The sequence below is a fragment of the Hemitrygon akajei genome, chromosome 28 (assembly GCF_048418815.1).
Source record: "Hemitrygon akajei chromosome 28, sHemAka1.3, whole genome shotgun sequence".
In the NCBI taxonomy this organism is placed as follows: domain Eukaryota; kingdom Metazoa; phylum Chordata; class Chondrichthyes; order Myliobatiformes; family Dasyatidae; genus Hemitrygon; species Hemitrygon akajei.
The window spans coordinates 3,546,291-3,567,862 of NC_133151.1; the positions used below are offsets into that span (position 1 = coordinate 3,546,291).

Sequence of the window (21,572 nt, forward strand, 5' to 3'; positions counted from 1 at the left end):
CACCCGTCTACTGGCCCAATTAAGCGGCAAGGAGTTCCAAATAAATGAAAGGGATCACGGCAATTTTCTCAATTAGTGTTTTTTTCTCTTTAAGAGTTGCCTTGACTAACTGATGGCCCAATTAACCGGAATCTAACCATGTGTGAAATAGAGAAGTGGAACCTTGCAATGACTCTGTCAATTCAAAGTCTCTGAATAGTGTCTGAGACACCAAGCGCGTCAGTCACACCACAGCAAACAGAGGAGTCAAGCAACTCAAAGTTCAAAACCAGAACAAGGCTGCGTGTTTATTTTGGTGTCAGGACCAGCTGCCCGAGACCCACATATCAGGAAGCAACAGTTCAAGGCAGTGCTTTGCAGCGATAGATCTGTATTTGGAGATAACTGCATCCGACTCACCACAGTGTGCCCTTCCCCTGCAGAGTCAGCAGCATTAGAAGCATGACTCAAATCAAATTTATTGTCGTTTAGCCAGATATGCGTGTCCCGTCCAATGAGACAATGACAGCCAGGGTGTAAAGCACAGTAGTAATACAATAACTTAGGAAAGTAAGAACCAAATCTACAAATGAACTCACAATAAATAAACAAAGTGCAGATTTTAAATATGCAGCAGCGAATTCAGAAGCCTGATGGCCTGACGGAAGAAACTGTTTCCCATCCTGACCGTTCTTGTCTTTATGCATTGGAGTCTCCTGCTCGATGGTAGAAAGTCAGAGAGGATGCTGGATGGACGGGTGGGATCCTGGATAATACTAAGGGCCCTGCGTACGCAGCGCTCCTGATAAATGTCCCCGATGGACGGTAGGGAGACACCTATGATCCTCTCGGCCGTTCTCACAGTCTTTTGTAGGGACTTCCGGTCCGATGCTCGGCTGCTCCCAGAACAGATGGAGATGCAGCTCCTCAGTACACTCTCAGCGGTGCTCCTGTAAAACGCAGTTAAGATGTTGCAGGTGGGGGAGCCTCGCTTGCTTCAGTCTCCTCAGGAAGTGGAGGCGCTGCTGTGCCTTCATTCTCTCTGTGTGAAACTGTCACAGGGTTGTGGAAGTATTTAATCCTAATTGAATCGCAGGAAAATATCACTTTTCTTACAAGTATCCAGCAGAGACCTGATTAAGGAAAGAAACTTGGAGAGAGAGATAAATAGATAAGGCTTAAAATCATTTCTTGCAACATGACTCCCTTAACAATAACAGATGCTGGAAATCCACAGCAACACACACAGAGCTGGAGGAACTAACCAGGTCAGGCAGTATCTACAGAGAAATAACGAGTAGATGTTGCAGGTTGAAAAGGGCCTCTCCACAGATGCTCCCTGATCTGCTGAGTTCCTCTAGCATCGTGTGCTTGTTTCCCTGAAAAATCCCTTTCTAATACAACGACCATTTAGTTCACTGTAAAAAAGGTGAGGCATAGCCGCTCCACATTAAAAATAAATCAAGATATTGGACCTTACATTTAAGTAATTTCAAGAAAAAAATGGCAGGAAATAATTTACAGTCAGCCCTCCTTATCCACAGATTCCGTATGCACGGATTCAACCAACCGCGTCAGGAAAACCCGGAAGCTCTCTCTCCAGCACTCGTTGTTTGAGTACATACAGACTATTTTTTCTTGTCATTATTCCCTAAACAATACAGTATAACAACTATTTACATAGCATTTACATTGTATTAGGTATTATAAGTAATCTAGAAATGACTTAAAAGTACAGGCAGTCCCTGGGTTATGAACGAGTTCCATTCCTGAGTCCATCTTTAAGTTGGATTTGAAGTCGGAACAGGTACATCCGGTATTATTTAGCTTCACTTAGTCAAACGTTTGTCTTAGTATATAGCACATATTTTACCTTTCTATGCATATAAAACACTTAAGAAACGTACATATTTCAATAATTAAACCACTGCATTGCTTAGTAATAACTGTAGCTTTCATCAGGGCAGGGCCTTTCACATGCTCCATTAAAATTGTTCCGATCGTTGACCGACTGTAGCCTAACGCTTTTCCAATGACCGATGGCGTTTCACCAGTTTCTGATCGCTTTATTACTTCCACCTTATTTTCAATCGTGATCGTGTTTATTTTCGTGAACAGAAACACTGCGGATTCAGAGCTGCGCCGCCGGGTCCACCGCACTGAGACAGGTTAAATAAAGTCCGGGGTTCCACTGGGTCCTAAAGACCACCGCACTGAGACCGGTTAAATAAGGGACTTGAGCATCCGCATTTTCTGGTATCCGCGGGGGGGGGGGGGGGGGGGGGTGTCTCGGAACCAATCCGACTATATAGATCAGGTACAACATACAAATAGGTGACAGGGTAAAGATGGGTCTCCACCAAAGGAGGTGAAAGGCGCTCTTTCCCTCCGCTATCCTGCAGGTCACCTTAGGGCAAGGTGCAGCACCCACTTAGCCCCCCCCCCCCCCCCAATCAGGGTCACTTGAAGCCGTGGGAGCAGGTGGTGGATGGTCGTATGAACAGCCGGTGCAGATCACAAGTCCTGGTTATGTGACTAGGCAGACGATCTCTGAAGAGTATTGATAATGGTTGGGAGTCACCTGTCTTGTAAGGACACTGGCCAGAAGGCAATGGCAAACCATTTCCGTAGAAAATTTGCCAAGAACAATCATGGTCATAGACCATGATTGCCCACGTCATGATAAATTAACCGCACACAAAATACTACAGGAACTCAGCAGGTCATGCAGCAGCTATGTAAACAGTCTATGTTTTGGGGCAAGATCCTTCATCAGAACTGATGAAGTCTTGATGAAGGGTCTCAGCCTGAAACATTGACTGTTTATTCCTCTCCATAGATGCTGCCTGACCTGCTGAGTTCCTCCAGCATTTTCTATGTGGTATTCCAGACTTCCAGTGTCTGCAGAATCTCATGTTTTAGATCATGTATAACAAATTGCTCAGGGGCTGTTACCTGGCTGTCACATTACTTTTTCAGCAGGAGTTTGCAAAATACTTATTTCTCGCTCATGTCCTCAAAATCAGATGCTCTTCTGAATAGCAAATCCAAAAGTTGTACTTCTCACAATAACAGAAGTACCACGCTGAACAGCTCCCTCCAAGAATAACAATTCCCCACTACTACACGTGAAGCTTGAGCTCTGTGTCTGGGACTGCAGGTGATGAGGTGAAACCACAAGTGCAGTTATTGGAAAGGATCTGATAAGTTAGGCTTTGTTCCCTGGACTGCTAGAGAATAAGCCCATAAGTTATAGGACCAGAATTGGACCATTTGGCCCATCGAGTCTGCTCCACCATTTCATCACGGCTGATCCACTTCCCTTTCAGTCTCAATCTCCTACCTTCTCTCCGTATCCCTTCATGCCCTGACTAATCAAGAATCTATCAACCTCTGCCTTAAATATACCCAAAGACTTGGCCTCCACAGCTGCACGACTTCCACAGGTTCACCGCTCTGTAGCTACAGAAATTCCTACTCATCTCTGTTCTAACTCCTCTATTCCGAGTCTGTGGTCTTAAGACTCCCCCACCACAGGAAACATCCACTCTATCGAGACTTTTCAACATTCGATAGGTTTCAATGAAGTCACCCCTCATTCTTCTGAATTCCAGTGAGGAGAGGCCCAGAGCCATCAAACGCTGCTGAGATGACAAGAATATGGGGAGATTTGATCGAGCTATACAATTCGTGAGAGGTATATGGGTAAATGTAAGCAGGCATTCTTTCACTGAGGTTGGGTGAGTCTAGAACAGTGGTTCCCAACCTTTTTTTGGCCATGCCCCACCTAATCACCTCTAAAATCCTGATGCCCCCTGTGGTGATATATAATTCCTATTATTCAAAAAGTGAACTCCTATTCACCTGGAGGAAGCCTAGAAGACCATTAACTTGGTTTAAACAAGCTTCCAAAGAACATGGCATTCATGAAAGAGAAAAATAAAAGAACCAAAAGTACTGTTAAAGTTCTGAGGAAGAAATTACTAAGAAATTGTAAAAAAAAAGAACATTAAGTGATATTAAAATAATAATAATAATAAATAAATAAAACAATGCCGATTCGTTTCTACAGCATACAAAGACAGATACACCGTTTAAAAGAGATGACGCAATGTACACACCTTCACACCACCAAGAACCGAAAGCTACTGCAAAAAGCAGCATTGGCGCGACCTCGTACGAGTTTCTTACGCGTTTGGATTTGTTCATTCGTTCCTTCCTACATCAGTCAATTCATTAATTTAATTATGAAAGCCATTTGATGGTTGTAATGATGGTGGTACACTATATATACAGTATATATGCAATTACACATGTACATACACACAAGTATTTTTATGTATGCATACTGTATATACACATATGTATTAACTCGCACACACTCATACTCACACAGACTTACTAGAAAAAATTCACTGTTAATAACTCATTCTCGAATTGCTCCCCTTAAAAATCAAATTACCCCCCTGTGGGGTGTACGCCCCATGTTGGGAACCACTGGTCTAGAACTAGAGACTTTAGGTTAAGGACGGAAGGTGAAATATTTAAGGAGAACTTGAAGGGGAACTACTTCACTCAGAGGCTGCTGCAAGCTGCCAGCGGAAGTGGTGGATGTGGGTTTGATTTCAACATTTAAGAGAAGTTTGGATAAGTACGTCGATGGGAGCTGTTATGGTCTCGGTGTGGGTCAATGGGACTAGGCAGAGTAATAGTACGGCATGGATTAGATGGGCCGACAGGCATGTTTCTGTGCAGTAGCACTCTGATTCTAAGCAGATTTGTGTAAACCAAATATCCAAGAAGTTTTAGTGAGGAAGCTTCTCAGTTCTGACGAAGGAACTCCAAAACTAATGTTAACTAGCTTCTCTTTCCACCAGTGTTGCCTGACTAGCGAGTTCTTCCAGCATTTCAGTTTGTAGTTCTGCTTTCCATTTCGTATGAAGTTTCTCAGTACTAGAAACACACCAGAAGAAAAAAGATGTGAAATATGACCTTTTAATATGATATCATATCTAGATTTAGTGGAATAGACAGTTACCATAAGACATATGCAGAGGAGATTTACCAGGATGTTGCCTGGTTTGGAGAACAAGTCATATGAAGCAAGGTTAGCAGAGCTGGGACTTTTCTCTTTGGAGCGTAGAAGAATGAGAAAGGACTTGATAGAGGTCTGCAAGATTATGAGAGGCATAGATAGGGTGGATAGTCAGTACCGGTTTCCCAGGGCACCAATAGCAAACACCACAGGCCATATGTACAAAATTAAGGGAGGGAAGTTTAGGGGAGACATCAGGGGTAAGTTTTTTTACACAGAGGGTTGTGAGTGCCTGGAATGACTTGCCAGGGATGGTGATTGAGGCTAAAACATTAGGGGTATTTAAGAGCCTCTTGGACAGGCACATGGATGAAAGAAAAATGGAGGGTTATGGGGTAGTGTGGGTTTAGTACTTTTTTTTTAAGGATTATGTGGGTTGGCACAACATGGAGGACTGAAGGGCCTGTACTGTGCTGTAGTGTTCTATGGAGCAGAATTAGGCCATGGAGCCCATGGAGTCTACTCTGCCATTCCTTCATGCCTGATTTATTATCCCTCTCAACCCCATTCTCCTGTCTTCTCACTATAACTTTTGACACTCTGATTAATTAAGAACCTATGCTTTAAACATACCCAATGACTTGGCTGCCACAGCCGACTGTGACAATGAGTTCCACAGATTCTACACCCCCTAGCTAAAACATTCCTCCTTATCTCTATTATCAAGGGACAGCCTTGTATTCTAAGGTTTTCCCCTCCGTTCTCTGAATTCCCCACTTTAGGAAACAGCCTCTTCAAGTCCACTCTAACCAGGCCATTTTTTTTGGGGGGAGGAATTTTGGGCCCTTACCCAAGAAAGGATGTGCTGGCATTGGAAAGGGTCCAGGGGCGGTTTGTGAGAATGAAAGGGTTAACATATGAGGAGCGTTTGATGGCTCTGGGCCTGTGCTCACTGAAGTGTAGATGAATTGTTATGGCGTTCTCTGGAAATAGGGGATACAGCAAATATTAACAATAGACAATAGGTGCAGAAGTAGACCATTCTGCCCTTCGAGCCTGCACCGCCATTCTGAGATCATGGCTGATCATCTACTATCAATACCCGGTTCCTGCCTTAAATAGACAATTAACGTTCAGCAGCTAACCTTTAGACCTGAATGTGGATTGTAGATTAAATTTAAAATGCAGCTCTGGATAATAGTTTCATACAGCTGTGAACCTCAATTAATTGCAAATCAGACAATGGGTGTCTGGAGCAAGGGTGCGAAGTAGGAGGTGTGAAAATTATATGTAATTCAAAGGAAGCACTGTAGATACCTCGTAACTACAGAATTGTCCTTCGATTTTTAGCGTATAAAATGTCATGTAACATTGGGTCAAACAAGCCTCTTCCTCATTTCATTGAATAAGAGTACTTTTACATCCACCAGCTGCGTCTCTCTAGTGACTTTGTTCATGTCACAACAGAATGAGGAGGTGGTGGAGCGGAGGAAATATCACTGAAACCCACGGAAGTTACACATTCTGAAGATAAGCAAAATACAGAACTGTTTATTACCTATACAGCTGTCATTCTTAAACTGATTTATTCACCGCCTTTAACTGATAAACAACATTCTCAAAGCTTATATGGGGAAAAAAGTTATTGTTTTTTTAAGCAGTAATAAACTATGTCAGCAATAAATGCAACAATGAAGAATTTATATTTAATTTCATTTTTGCTTTAAGAATGCCTCGTACTTTTCCCATGCCTGAAAATGAAACTTGGATGTGCTCCAATTTGCCTACCGGAGCAACAGGTGCACAGCAGATGCCATTCCATTGGCTCTTCACTCAACATCTGGACGGCAAAGAGGCATACATCAGGATGACCTTTATCCACTACAGCTCAGGAATCAATATCATCCCCTCGAGACTAATCAATAAGCTCCAAGACCTTGGCCTCAATACATCCTTTGTGCAACTGGATCCTCCATTTCCTCACATGTAGACCTCAGTCAGTTCGGATCGGCAACAACTTCTCCTCCACGATCTCCATCAGAGTAGGTGCACCCCAAGGCTGTGTGCTTACCCCCTGCTCTACGCACTTTACACTTAAGACTGTGCAGCTAAGCACAGCTCCAATGCCATATTCAAGTTTGCTGATGACACCACTGTCGTTGGCTGAATCAAAGGTCGTGATGAATCAGCACACAGAAGGGAGATTGAAAATCTGGCTGAGTGGTGTCAGCAAGACCAAGAAACTGATTATAGACTTCAGACAAAGGACACCAGAGATCCATGAGCCAGACCTTATCGGAGAATCAGAGGTGGAGAGAGTTAGTAACTTTAAATTCCTGGGTCATTATCTATGAGGACCTGTCCTGGACCCGTCATATTGCAAAGAGAGCACGACAGCGCTTCTGCTTCCTGAGGAGTCTGCGGAAATTTGGCATGCCATCAAAAACTTTGACAAACTTCTATAGATATGCGGTGGAAAGTCTGTTGACCGGCTCAATTACAGTCTGGTATGGGAACACCAATGCCTTTCAAAGGAAAATCTCACAAAAGGTAGTGGATTTGGCCCAGTCCATCATGGGTAAAGTCCTCCCAGCCACTGAGCACATCAACATGAAACACTCTTAGGAAAGCAGTATCCATCCTCAGAGATGCCCACCCCCCAGGCCGTGCTCTCTTCTCACTGCTGCCATCAGGTAGAAGGTACAGGAGCCATCAGGACTCACACCACCAGGTTCAAGAACCCCTTAACCATCAGGGTCTTGAACAAAAGGGGATAGCCATACTCATTGCCCCATCATTGAAATGTTCCTACAACCAATGATCTCACTTTTCAGGACACTTTGCCTAATGTTCTCGTTATTTATTACTATTTATTTATTTTTGCATTTGCACAGTTTGTTGTCTTCTGCACTCTGGTTGATCTTTCACTGATCCTGTTTACAGTTACTGTTCTATAGATTTGCTGAGGATGCCCTCAGGGAAATGAATCTCGGAGCTGTACAATGGTGACATACACTCTGATAACAAAACTTATTTTGAACTTCAAGACAGTTGTACATGCAAAAACTAGTGAACCTGCAAATGTTTGAAGTCCAAAGCAACACACACAAACGGCTGGAGGAGACTAAACAGTTGATGTTTCAGGCTGACTAACAATTTAGTTTTTATTTTGCAGGACACATTGATCAAAGGCATGATTTTGGTAAGATGGGGGACTGTATTAAGTTTTTAAAGTCAAATCAAGATACAAAATAAGCATGTTACTACTATTACTAAGGCACACAAAACGCTGGTAGAACACAGCAGGCTAGGCAGCATCTATAGGGAGAAGCGATGTCGACGTTTCGGGCCCAGACCCTTCGTCAGGACTAACCGAAAGGAAAGATAGTAAGAGATTTGAAAGTAGAGGGGGGAAGGGGAAATGCGAAATGATAGGAGAAGACCGGAGGGGGTGGGATGAAGCTAAGAGCTGGAAAGGTGATCGGCGAAAGTGATACAGAGCTGGAGAAGGGAAAGGATCATGGGACAGGAGGCCTCAGGAGAAAGAAGGGGGGGGGGGGGGAAGCACCAGAGGGAGATGGAGAACAGGCAAACAACTAAATATGTCAGGGATGGGGTAAGAAGGGGAGGAGGGGCATTAACGGAAGTTAGAGAAGTCAATGTTATCACCCTGTATCACTTTCACCAATCACCTTTCCAGCTCTTAGCTTCATCCCACCCCCTCCGGTCTACTCCTATCATTTCGCATTTCCCCCTCCCCCCTCTACTTTCAAATCTCTTTTCCTCGTGTTGACTATTACTAAGGCTTGTGTCTGACTGGCAACAGAAAGTCAATCTGGGCAAGCAATTAAAGTTCCCTGACTTCATCATAACATCATCCCTAAGGCCTGACACGGTCATTCTGCCAGAAACCTTGAAGCAGGAGGCTACGGTAGAACTGACAGATCTTTGGGAAGACCAGATTGAGGAGGCATTTGAATGTTAGAAAGTCAAATACCAGGAGCTGGTAGAGCAGTCCCAGAGACTGGCGTGGAGGGTACAATGCGAGCCTATAGAGGTGGGGTGTATAGGTTGTGCTGGCTGCTCGCTCTGCAGAACCTACGCTCTCTTTGGCATTACGGGGGGCTGCAAAGAAAAGAGCCACCAGGACCATCACAGAGGCTGCTGAACCAGATGGCTATGGATCACGAGGCGAGACCCGTGGACCCGATGCTGCTGGGACACAAGCCGGGGCCTGTCAACCCCAGCTGGGTCACTGGGCAAGAGTGTTTGATGTTGAAACACCCGACCTGATGACCCCAGGGTAAATCACTGACGGTGGGACCCAGCGCATCCTGGGACGTAATTTCAGTTCAACTGGACTTTACAGGAACTGAAAATTAATGTAGAGTCTGCCAAAACTAACAACGGACTTAGAGACTGGGAATCAGAGAAAATACGTCAGATTTCCAGCATCTACATTTTTACGGTCAAGTCGGACAATACTACATCACTTCAATAAGCATTTCTCTACCCACTACAAAGATTTCTCTTCAAAGTAATATTTATTATCAAACTATGTACAGTACTGTGCTACTGTGCACAAAGGTTTGGGCACATCTATATATCTTAGGCACGCCTAAGGCTCTTGCACAGAACTGTATTTGTCAACGTGGAGCAGAGAGCAAGTCTGTAAATCTGGCGGGTGCAGAAGATGTTGGGAATGGTGAGGGTGAAGTGCCACGCAACAAGTGCCAGGGTAGAGGGGTTGGCGCCAGTGCAGATCAATAGGTCTGCAGGCAAGGTCACTTGATTCCAAACGATTGGTTTATTGATTTTTAAGAATCTGTAAAAATTCTCTGGTGCTTCTCTCTCCATTCCACCTTCTCCCCAACCATGATTCCCCTCTCCCAGTCCACAATAGAGACCCATATCAGAGTCAGGTTTATCATCACTCACAAAGTCATGAAATTTGTCCCTTTTTGTGGCAGCAAAAAGGTTGAGAAATGCTTATTGAAGTGATGTAGTATTGTCCGACTTGACCGTAAAAATGTAGATGCTGGAAATCCGACGTATTTTCTCTGATTCCCAGTCTCTAAGTCAGTTGTTAGTTTTGGCAGTGCAATACATAAAATTACTACAGTGCTGTGCAAAAGTCTTGAACACCCTAGCTATATATATGATGTGCCTAAGACTTTAGCACAGTACTGTAGGTCACTAGAAATGAACACAGATTCATTTTCATGCAGGTGTTCACAATAAAGAAAGACAACAGAATTTATGGAAATCGACCAATATGCAAAAGGTCACAAACCTTGCAAATATTAACAAAATAAGCATCCATATGCATAAATTAATCAAGACATCAGAAGGTCTGAAGATGATACAGTCGGCCCTCCTTATCCGCGGGTTCCGCATACGCGGATTCAACCGGCCGCGGATCGGGAAGACCCGGAAGTTCTCTCTCTAGCACTCGTTGTTTGAGCATGTACAGACTATTTTTTCTTGTCATTATTCCCTAAGCAATACAGTATAACAACTATTTACATAGCATTTACATTGTATTAGGTATTATAAGTAATCTAGAAATGACTTAAAAGTACAGGCAGTCCCCGGGTTATGAATGAGTTCCATTCCTGAGTTCGTCTTTAAGTCGGATTTGAAGTCGCAGCAGGTACATCCGGTATTATTTAGCGTCAGTTAGTCAAATGTTTTTCTTAGTATATAGTACATATTTTACCTTTCTATGCATATAAAACAATTAAGAAACATACGTATTTCAATAATTAAACCACTGCATTGCTTAGTAATAATTGCACCTTTCACATGCTCCATTAAAATTGTTCCGATCGTTGACCGACTGTAGCCTAACGCTTTTCCAACGACCGATAGTATTTCACTTCTTCCTGATCTCTTTATTACTTCCACCTTATTTTCAATCGCGATCGTGATTGTTTTCATGAACAGAAACATTGCGGATTCAGAGATGTGCCAGGTCCTAATGTCCACCGCACTGAGACACGTTAAATAAAGTCCGGGGTTCCGCTGGGTCTTGAAGACCACCGCACTGAGAAATATGTTAAATAAGGGACTTGAGCATCCGCAAAATTTGGTATCCGCGGGGGGGGGGGGGGGGGGGGGGGAGTCCCGGAACCAATCCCCCGCGGGTAAGGAGGGCCAACCGTACTAGGAGATTACTTTTTTATTTTTTGAGACAAAGATTTTTCCGTCCTCTCTCATCGGTGTGGACCAGGAACAATCAGACTTGGGGGTGGATTTGCAATCTTTCAAGTCAATTCCACTTCTAAGATCTTATTACTTTCTATACAGTATGATGCTTTATGATGATAGACCACCGTAATGTCCACAACCTTGTCACTGGGTTTGGAGGCTTGTGTGCCCGATGACCTGGAGAGCTATGTTGGCTGGAGTCAGGGCTCTTGGTAGGGTCACCCATGCCACACAGGTCAAAGTGTAGAGGTCAGACCAAGAGAGGTCCACCGGTCCTCCGGGTTCAAGGGTTCAGCTCAGGGCTAACAACCCTGACTGGTCAAACAAAACTGTCACGGAAACAGCAATGAAGAATCCTTCACCATCTGAGTGCGATGGTATTCCTGAGTCTCCACCCGGGACTTGCGTGACTGACGGTAGTGAATACCGAGAGGAAGTTACTGACATGACGAAGCAAGTCCTGAGGTGGAGGGCCTTCATTCACCAGTGGCGTGACGGGCAGAAACTCACCACCATAAACTACCTGCTCACTCATCTCCAATTCTGCCCACTTACAATCAAAATAATGTCCTGATAAAGATCTAACCCAGCCAAGTCCGGCCAACCCAATTACTTCCCCCGCAGGGGTTAATCTTGGGTACGCTGGGTTTCCCTTGCACATTTGCAAAGAATTGTTCAGGACATTGAATCACCTCTGGGGAATCCTCGGTGTCTCATCATCTTGTTTACCAATACCACCACTATTTGCTGAATATCTTGATCAACTTCTATCACAATAACTACATCCAGCAAGTCAATTCTCCAACATCATTCCAACATTCCTTCAAAAAAAAAGGAGGAATCTACACGTCAGGCAAGCAATTCCTCTTTTACATTTCATTTAATTTGCTTTAGATGCTGCATAGAGCTTAGTGTTCCTCTAGCGAGTTACACCCAGGCTAAGAAGATGTAAAACTGCAGTATGTTAAGCCAAAGATTTAATAAGCTCTGGTTTAGAAAAGGAAAGAAGATTAAAATTAGAACATTGCACTGTCTGCCAGTTAACAACCTGGGACCTGTCGTGATTACTTGAACGCTGATGGTATTGTCAATGCAGACCACATAGATTAGGAAAAAAATTAACCACAAAGAGCTTGTCTGTGAACTGATTAGGTGATAAAAGAATGCTGTGCTAGTAGGATTAAAGGTCATAAGTAATGCTCAGACAGACTAGTGTTTGTATGCCCCACAAACTTATTGCAGGGCTGACTTAGCATTTCTGGCTTTACAGAACACAAGGCACGCTAAAGCATGATACAGGCCCTTCGGCCCACGGTGTCGTTTTAACCTCCGGAGGATGTGTAGCTTGGGTGGCTGGGTTGAGTGCCGTATCTCAATACATAAAGAACGGAGCAAGCTACTGGACAAGACCAAAGTGGTTTACAAAGTCCAATTGAATTGAATTGAATTTCAGTTCATTGTCATTTAGAAACCACAACTGCAACTAAAAAAATGAAACAACATTCCTCCAGAATGATGTCACAAAAGCACACGACAAAACAGACGACACCAGAAAATTGACATAACGTTTGGCAATCCCCACATCCAGAGACCGGAGAGGCTGCTGCGTATTAATATCGCGCTACCGTCTTAGCGTTTTTCCCGGAAAGGAGCTCCAAATCCACCAGACCAAACAAGACTACCCAGACACATCAAGTCAGGAGACCAACTCTACCACCCAACAAACCAAAAACTAAAGCTACAAGACCTGCACAAAACCACATAGTTTCAACAGTGCAGACAATAGCATAATTGATAAAAAAAAACAGACCATGGGCACAGTAAAAATAGTCCAAAGATATTACAAGACTATAAGTTCGAAAGAAACCACCACACAGTTTCCACAAGTCCTCAGGGTCGATAGACTCACCATCCCACACAGGTGGCAGAAGGGAATACCCCCGCTATGGACTTCCACGGCGCCGCCTGGCTCAGCCTCGCAGACGCAGCACACAGTGAAAGCGCCCCCCCCCCCCCCCGCTACAGACTCTGAGTCCGTCGAACCTGCGAGCCTCCGACCATCCCCTCCGGCACAGCCTCTCCGAGCACCATCCTCTGCCGAGCGCACTACGACGCCCCAGCCAACGGCAACACAACCCCGAGGACTGGGGGCCTGTCCTTCCCAGCAGAGACCTGGACCTCGCAACAGCAACGAAGAAGGCCTTCCTGGAGAGTTCCAGATGTTCCTCCGTGCTCCCACGTCCGTTTTTCATCAGATTAGGATTGTGCATGGCACCCCGCTTGACAAATAACAGATATCAACTCAATGCAGGGACTGCAGCAAGTATTACGTTGGCCAAACTGGGGGGGGGAAGAAAACTATCCCCAAGGATCCATGAACAACAACTGGCCGCCAAGCAGCCTGACCAACTCTCCCTAGTCTCTACTTGTGAGGATCGGGGGAGGGGGCACAAATTCAACCTGGCATCAGTGAAAGTCATGGCACGAACATGTGGTATGCAAAAGAATTCCTAGAAGCATGGTTCTCCACAAACAATTCTGTAAGCAAGTACGTAGACCTCGATCCCATTTATGAGCTGATGTGGACAAAATTTCAGACCACAACGCAGGGAGTTCGCCGCACAGCGACAAGATTTCCTCCCCAGGTCACAACCGAGCTTCCGAAATGCTGACCGAAAAGCGCAAGCATTCGGAGGACGCACCACAATCCACAGCCCGCTGACGAGGTCTCCTTGCTTGGTGACAAAACCTTTGCAAGTAAATTGCCAAGATCGGAGATAACAACTCAACCCAGCCGTTTAAGATCAATTTAACCCTTCCCTCCCACATAATCCTCCATTTTTCTTGCACCCACGTTGCTAAGTTCCTTAAATTGAACTGAATTGAGTTTATTACATCCTTCACATACATGCGGAGTAAAATCCTTTATGTCTCCGTCTAAATGTTCAATCATCAGAATCAAACTTTAATCGCCAAGTACCTGTGCACATACAAGGAATTTACTTCTGGCAGATGTTGTCTCTCTGCTCATAGCAATAATAATGATAAATATAAATGAAAATATAGATTATACATACAGGTAGTGCAATCCAAGTACTAGTTAGCCGACAGTTAACCAGCAGTTAACTGTTCAGCAAAGTACATAGTACATTTAATAAATAGAACAGTCAATGTAGCATAGAAATACACTGAAATTAGCATGGGTCAATCAGTCTGACAGCCTGGTGGAAGAAGCTGTCCCAGAGCCTGTCTTTAATATATCTGCCTCTGCCACCATCCCTGGCAAGAGTGTTCCAAGCACCCAACGCACTGTGTAAAAAAAAAGCTTACCTCTGACATCCTCCCTATTCTTTCCTCCAGTCACCTTAAAATTAAGCTCCCTGGTATTAGCCATTTCTGCCCTGGGAAATAACTCTCTAGCTGTCCACTTGATCTGTGCCTTTTATCATCTAGCAATCCCTATTAAGTCACCTCGCGCTCCAGACCAAAGCCCCAGCTTGCTCAAGTTATCCTCAGAAGAAATAATTCAAAAGAAAAAGGAACCAAAGGGATCGTTCGGTCTAATCGGAGGCTAGAGACGGCATGTGGAGAAAACAAAATTGATTCAGCTCAGATGTCGTCAAGTAACACTCAATACGAACGAGCGCCAGACATTTAACTACCGCAGATAGTTGCAGCTGCTCAACACAGACATTCATAAGTCAGTGTTATGGGGCCAATAACCTTTACTAACTGGCAGCAATAAAGAACGACCCGGGAACAACAAATGCCACTATCGTCACCTTGAGCAATAACCGACTTAAAATATTGCTCCCTCAAGGACATTTTGTACAACAGTTTGTACTTTGATGCACAAGTTAAAGAAATTGTTTCACTGCTGGAGAACGACATAAACTGCAACTGGACATAAAAATTATTTCAAAACCCAAGTTCTCACACGTTCCCAGTGAGGAATCGAAGAAGCTGCAGTCATCAACGTGCTCACCCGTTGCAGAGGCCCAAATAGATTAAGCAGGCAAGAATCACCGCCTTGAAGTTAGGACGGGGAAGGTGACCGTCCGCAGGCAAGTGCGTATACAAGAGTGGACAGGAGTGCCAGCCGCTGGACCAAAGCACACCTGCTGGCACTTCTGTCCAGCTCCAGACCCAACGTACCCAGGGGCAGCTCAGCCAGGACTGGATCCAAACGCAGCCAGTGACACCTCCATCTAGCATTGGCACCTAGCGGCACGCTGGCCCAACATTAGTCACAAACGCCAACCCTTGCAAACTAGTTCACAGTGGTTCCCACACGGTCACGCACACTGGCCCATCACACAGTCGACACATGTTCACTCGCTTACACATTTGTCACAGCGAGACACACATGCTGACTATCCTGTTCACAGCAAGAGACATACACATGGACAAACTGGTTCAATACACAACACACACATGCTGACACACTTGCTCAGAGTGAGACACAAACACTCACTTTCACGTGTTCAAGTTGACACACTCACTTACACACTTGTTAAGAGTTAGACACGCACACAGAATAACGTGCTCACTTGTTCAATGTGACATACACCCACTTGTCCAGAGTGAGACAGAGACACTGACTCACTTGCACAATTGTTCAGAGGGAGACAAACACACCGATTCACTTGCACACTTATTCAGACTGAAAGACACTCTCACTGACACATGATGACTCACTTGTACACTTGGTCAGTGAGAAAGACACACGACTCACTTACACACTTGTTCACAGACACATTGACTCACTTGTTCAGAGTAACACACACACTGACACTTGTTCAGAGTGAGAGAGATGACACCTGCAAACCTGGGTCAGAGTGAGACACGCACTCAGAACCACCTGCTCACCTGGCCGGTGAGAGGCACAATCACTGCCACACTTGCTGGTGCCTTTGCACAAATTTTCAGAGCGAGACACACTCACTGCCACATTGCTGACTCATTTGCACAACACACAGACACACTGTCACTTGCTAAGAGTGAGAAAGACAGATAAACTAACTCACTTGCAAACTTGTTCAGAGTGCAAGGCACACTCACTGCCACACAAACTGACACACTTGTACACTTGTTCATAGTGAGAGACACTCACTGACAAACATGCTGACTCACTTGCACACTTGGTCAGAGTGAGACACACACAGTACCACACACACTGACTCACTTGTTCAGTGAGGCACACTCACTACCACAGTTGCACACTTGTTCAGAGAGACACACTCACTGCCACAGTTGCGCACTTGTTCGGAGTGAGGCACACTCACTGCCACAGTTGCACACTTGTTTGGAGTGAGACACACTCACTGCCAGTTACACACTTGTTCGGAGTGAGGCACACTCACTGCCACAGTTGCACACTTGTTCGGAGTGAGGCACACTCACTGCCACAGTTGCACACTTGTTCGGAGTGAGGCACACTCACTGCCACAGTTGCACACTTGTTCGGAGTGAGGCACACTCACTGCCACAGTTGCACACTTGTTCGGAGTGAGGCACACTCACTGCCACAGTTGCACACTTGTTCGGAGTGAGGCACACTCACTGCCACAGTTGCACACTTGTTCGGAGTGAGGCACACTCACTGCCACAGCTGCACACTTGTTCGGAGTGAGGCACACTCACTGCCACAGCTGCACACTTGTTCGGAGTGAGGCACACTCACTGCCACAGCTGCACACTTGTTCGGAGAGAGACACACTCACTGCCACAGTTGCACACTTGTTCGGAGTGAGGCACACTCACTGCCAGTTACACACTTGTTCGGAGTGAGGCACACTCACTGCCACAGTTGCACACTTGTTCGGAGTGAGGCACACTCACTGCCACAGTTGCACACTTGTTCGGAGTGAGGCACACTCACTGCCACAGCTGCACACTTGTTCGGAGTGAGGCACACTCACTGCCACAGCTGCACACTTGTTCGGAGTGAGGCACACTCACTGCCACAGCTGCACACTTGTTCGGAGAGAGACACACTCACTGCCACAGTTGCACACTTGTTCAGAGAGAGACACACTCACTGCCACAGTTGCACACTTGTTCGGAGAGAGACACACTCACTACCACAGTTGCACACTTGTTCAGAGTGAAGCACACTCACTGCCACACAAACTGACTCACTTGCACACTTGTTCAGAGTGAGACACACTCAGTACCACACACACTGACTCACTTGTTCAGTGAGGCACACTCACTACCACAGTTGCACACATGTTCAGAGAGAGACACACTCACTGCCACAGTTGCAAACTTGTTCGGAGTGAGGCACACTCACTGCCACAGTTGCACACTTGTTTGGAGTGAGACACACTCACTGCCAGTTACACACTTGTTCGGAGTGAGGCACACTCACCGCCACAGTTGCACACTTGTTCAGAGTGAGGCACACTCACTGCCACAGTTGCACACTTGTTCGGAGTGAGGCACACTCACTGCCACAGTTGCACACTTGTTCAGAGAGAGACACACTCACTGCCACAGTTGCACACTTGTTCGGAGTGAGGCACACTCACTGCCACAGTTGCACACTTGTTTGGAGTGAGACACACTCACTGCCAGTTACACACTTGTTCGGAGTGAGGCACACTCACCGCCACAGTTGCACACTTGTTCGGAGTGAGGCACACTCACTGCCACAGTTGCACACTTGTTCGGAGTGAGGCACACTCACTGCCACAGTTGCACACTTGTTCGGAGTGAGGCACACTCACTGCCACAGCTGCACACTTGTTCGGAGAGAGACACACTCACTGCCACAGTTGCACACTTGTTCAGAGAGAGACACACTCACTGCCACAGTTGCACACTTGTCCGGAGAGAGACACACTCACTGCCACAGTTGCACACTTGTTCGGAGTGAGGCACACTCACTGCCACAGTTGCACACTTGTTCGGAGTGAGGCACACTCACTGCCACAGTTGCACACTTGTTCGGAGTGAGGCACACTCACTGCCACAGCTGCACACTTGTTCGGAGTGAGGCACACTCACTGCCACAGCTGCACACTTGTTCGGAGTGAGGCACACTCACTGCCACAGCTGCACACTTGTTCGGAGTGAGGCACACTCACTGCCACAGCTGCACACTTGTTCGGAGAGAGACACACTCACTGCCACAGTTGCACACTTGTTCAGAGAGAGACACACTCACTGCCACAGTTGCACACTTGTTCGGAGAGAGACACACTCACTACCACAGTTGCACACTTGTTCAGAGTGAAGCACACTCACTGCCACACAAACTGACTCACTTGCACACTTGTTCAGAGTGAGACACACTCAGTACCACACACACTGACTCACTTGTTCAGTGAGGCACACTCACTACCACAGTTGCACACTTGTTCAGAGAGAGACACACTCACTGCCACAGTTGCACACTTGTTCGGAGTGAGGCACACTCACTGCCACAGTTGCACACTTGTTTGGAGTGAGACACACTCACTGCCAGTTACACACTTGTTCGGAGTGAGGCACACTCACCGCCACAGTTGCACACTTGTTCAGAGTGAGGCACACTCACTGCCACAGTTGCACACTTGTTCGGAGTGAGGCACACTCACTGCCACAGTTGCACACTTGTTCGGAGTGAGGCACACTCACTGCCACAGTTGCACACTTGTTCGGAGTGAGGCACACTCACTGCCACAGTTGCACACTTGTTCGGAGTGAGGCACACTCACTGCCACAGCTGCACACTTGTTCGGAGAGAGACACACTCACTACCACAGTTGCACACTTGTTCAGAGTGAAGCACACTCACTGCCACACAAACTGACTCACTTGCACACTTGTTCAGAGTGAGACACACTCAGTACCACACACACTGACTCACTTGTTCAGTGAGGCACACTCACTACCACAGTTGCACACTTGTTCAGAGAGAGACACACTCACTGCCACAGTTGCACACTTGTTCGGAGTGAGGCACACTCACTGCCACAGTTGCACACTTGTTTGGAGTGAGACACACTCACTGCCAGTTACACACTTGTTCGGAGTGAGGCACACTCACCGCCACAGTTGCACACTTGTTCGGAGTGAGGCACACTCACTGCCACAGTTGCACACTTGTTCGGAGTGAGGCACACTCACTGCCAGTTACACACTTGTTCGGAGTGAGGCACACTCACTGCCACAGTTGCACACTTGTTCGGAGTGAGGCACACTCACTGCCACAGTTGCACACTTGTTCGGAGTGAGGCACACTCACTGCCAGTTACACACTTGTTCGGAGTGAGGCACACTCACTGCCACAGTTGCACACTTGTTCGGAGTGAGGCACACTCACTGCCACAGTTGCACACTTGTTCGGAGTGAGGCACACTCACTGCCACAGTTGCACACTTGTTCAGAGAGAGACACACTCACTGCCACAGTTGCACACTTGTTCAGAGAGAGCGACACACTCACTGCCACAGTTGCACACTTGTTCGGAGTGAGGCACACTCACTGCCACAGTTGCACACTTGTTCAGAGAGAGACACACTCACTGCCACAGTTGCACACTTGTTCGGAGTGAGGCATACTCACTGCCACAGTTGCACACTTGTTCGGAGTGAGGCACACTCACTGCCACAGTTGCACACTTGTTCAGAGTGAAGCACACTCACTTGCACACTCACTCTTGCAGTGACACACTCATCACTGAACCCCGTGGACACTGGCAGCGTCCGGCATCCTCCCGCCCCGACACTCCCCGACCTCCCGAGGGGTTGCCATCAGCCCCACCGTGATTTTGAGGGCGCCTGACGCGATTTTTAAAAAAATAAAACAAAGTTTGTGCCCAGTGGACCGGACATTACCATCTGTCGTCTGAGCGCCGGAGACAGCCTCGGGAGCCCCAGTGAAGCTGGCGTCGTGGACACGGGCTGACAGAGCGACTTTCCTGGCTTCAGGCCCCGGAATCCGTCTCCATCTGGGCCAAAACACTAACAGCGGGCGCGCCTGCGCACAGACCCTGCCGGCCGCCGGCTCACAGGGCGACGCGCCTGCGCGCAACGGCACACAATGCAACCGGCACCACGCCTGCGTACTAGGCCAACAGCCTGGCGATTAATAGTGAACCACTACGCATGCGCCGCCGTCACAGCAAAGCATGACGGCAGCTGTAGTCCGGATTAGACCACTATGCCGTATTAAATACTGTATTTTAATTCTCACATTAGTTGCATCCAAATTAAAACCGTGAATCAAAAAATTCAGTGGCAACATTAATAATATTGAGAGTACAATTAAGCAGTATCTATGAAATGTAGTTCCAAGTAAAGTTGAAGTGATTTTCAAATCGAGCTTTCAGACACCAATGCTGCCCGAAGTTGAAAGTAAATGTATTATCAAAGTACATACAGATCACCATATACAACCCCGAGATTCATTTTCTCGTGGGCATTCACAGTAAATGACAAGAAACACTATGGAATCAACGAAAGACCGCACCAAACAGGACTGACAAATAGCCAGCGTGCAAATACGAGAAGAAAGAAACCAGAATAATAAATAAATAAGCAATAAATATTGAGACCATGAGGTGAAGAGTCCTTGCAAGTGAGTCTTTGAGTCCTTGCAGTTCAGTAATGGGGCACACAAAGTTATCCCCTATTAAAAACATAGAAACATAGAAAATAGGTGCAGGAGTAGGCCATTCGGCCCTTTGAGTCTGCACCGCCATTCAGTATGATCATGGCTGATCATCCAACTCAGAACCCTGTACCTGCTTTCTCTCCATAACCCCGATCCCTTTAGCCACAAGGGCCATATCTAACTTCCTCTTAAATATAGCCAATGAACCAGCCTCAACTGTTTCCTGTGGCAGAGAATTTCACAGATTCACCACTCTCTGTGTGAAGAAGTTTTTCCTCACCTAAAAGGCTTCCCCTTTATCATTAAACTGTGACCCCTCGTTCTGGACTTCCCCAACATCGGAAACTATCTTCCTGCATCTAGCCTGTCCAATCCCTTCAGAATTTTATACGTTTTTTGTTCAGGAGCCTGATGGTTGAGGGGTGGTAACTGTTCCTGAACCTGGTGGTGCGAGTCCTGAGGCTCCTGTACCTTCTACCTGATGGCAGCAGCGAGAAGAGAGCACGGCCTGGGTGGTGAGGATCATTGATGATGGACGCTGCTTTCCTGTGACAATAGTCCGTGTAGATGTGTTCAGTGGTGGGGAGGGCTTTGTCTGTGATGGACTGGGCCGTATCCACTGCTTTTTTTTGGTAGGATTTTCCATTCAAGGGGATTGGTGTTTCCATACCAGGCTGCGATGCAGCCAGTCAATACGCTCTCTGCCACACGTCTGTAGAAGTTTGTCAAAGTTTCAGATGACATG

At 46.3% G+C, this 21,572-nt stretch overlaps 1 protein-coding gene across 1 annotated transcript in view; it reads right to left on the reverse strand.

Annotated features, from left to right (window-relative positions):
* LOC140717627 (G protein-coupled receptor 137Ba-like) overlaps nt 1-20,184 on the reverse strand; it is a 103,254-nt gene extending 83,070 nt beyond the window's left edge. Inside the window, exon 1 of the mRNA XM_073031216.1 lies at nt 20,050-20,184. The gene's annotated coding sequence lies outside the window, so the exon portion shown is untranslated. The remainder of the gene's footprint in view (nt 1-20,049) is intronic.
* Nucleotides 20,185-21,572: the final 1,388 nt, after the last annotated feature.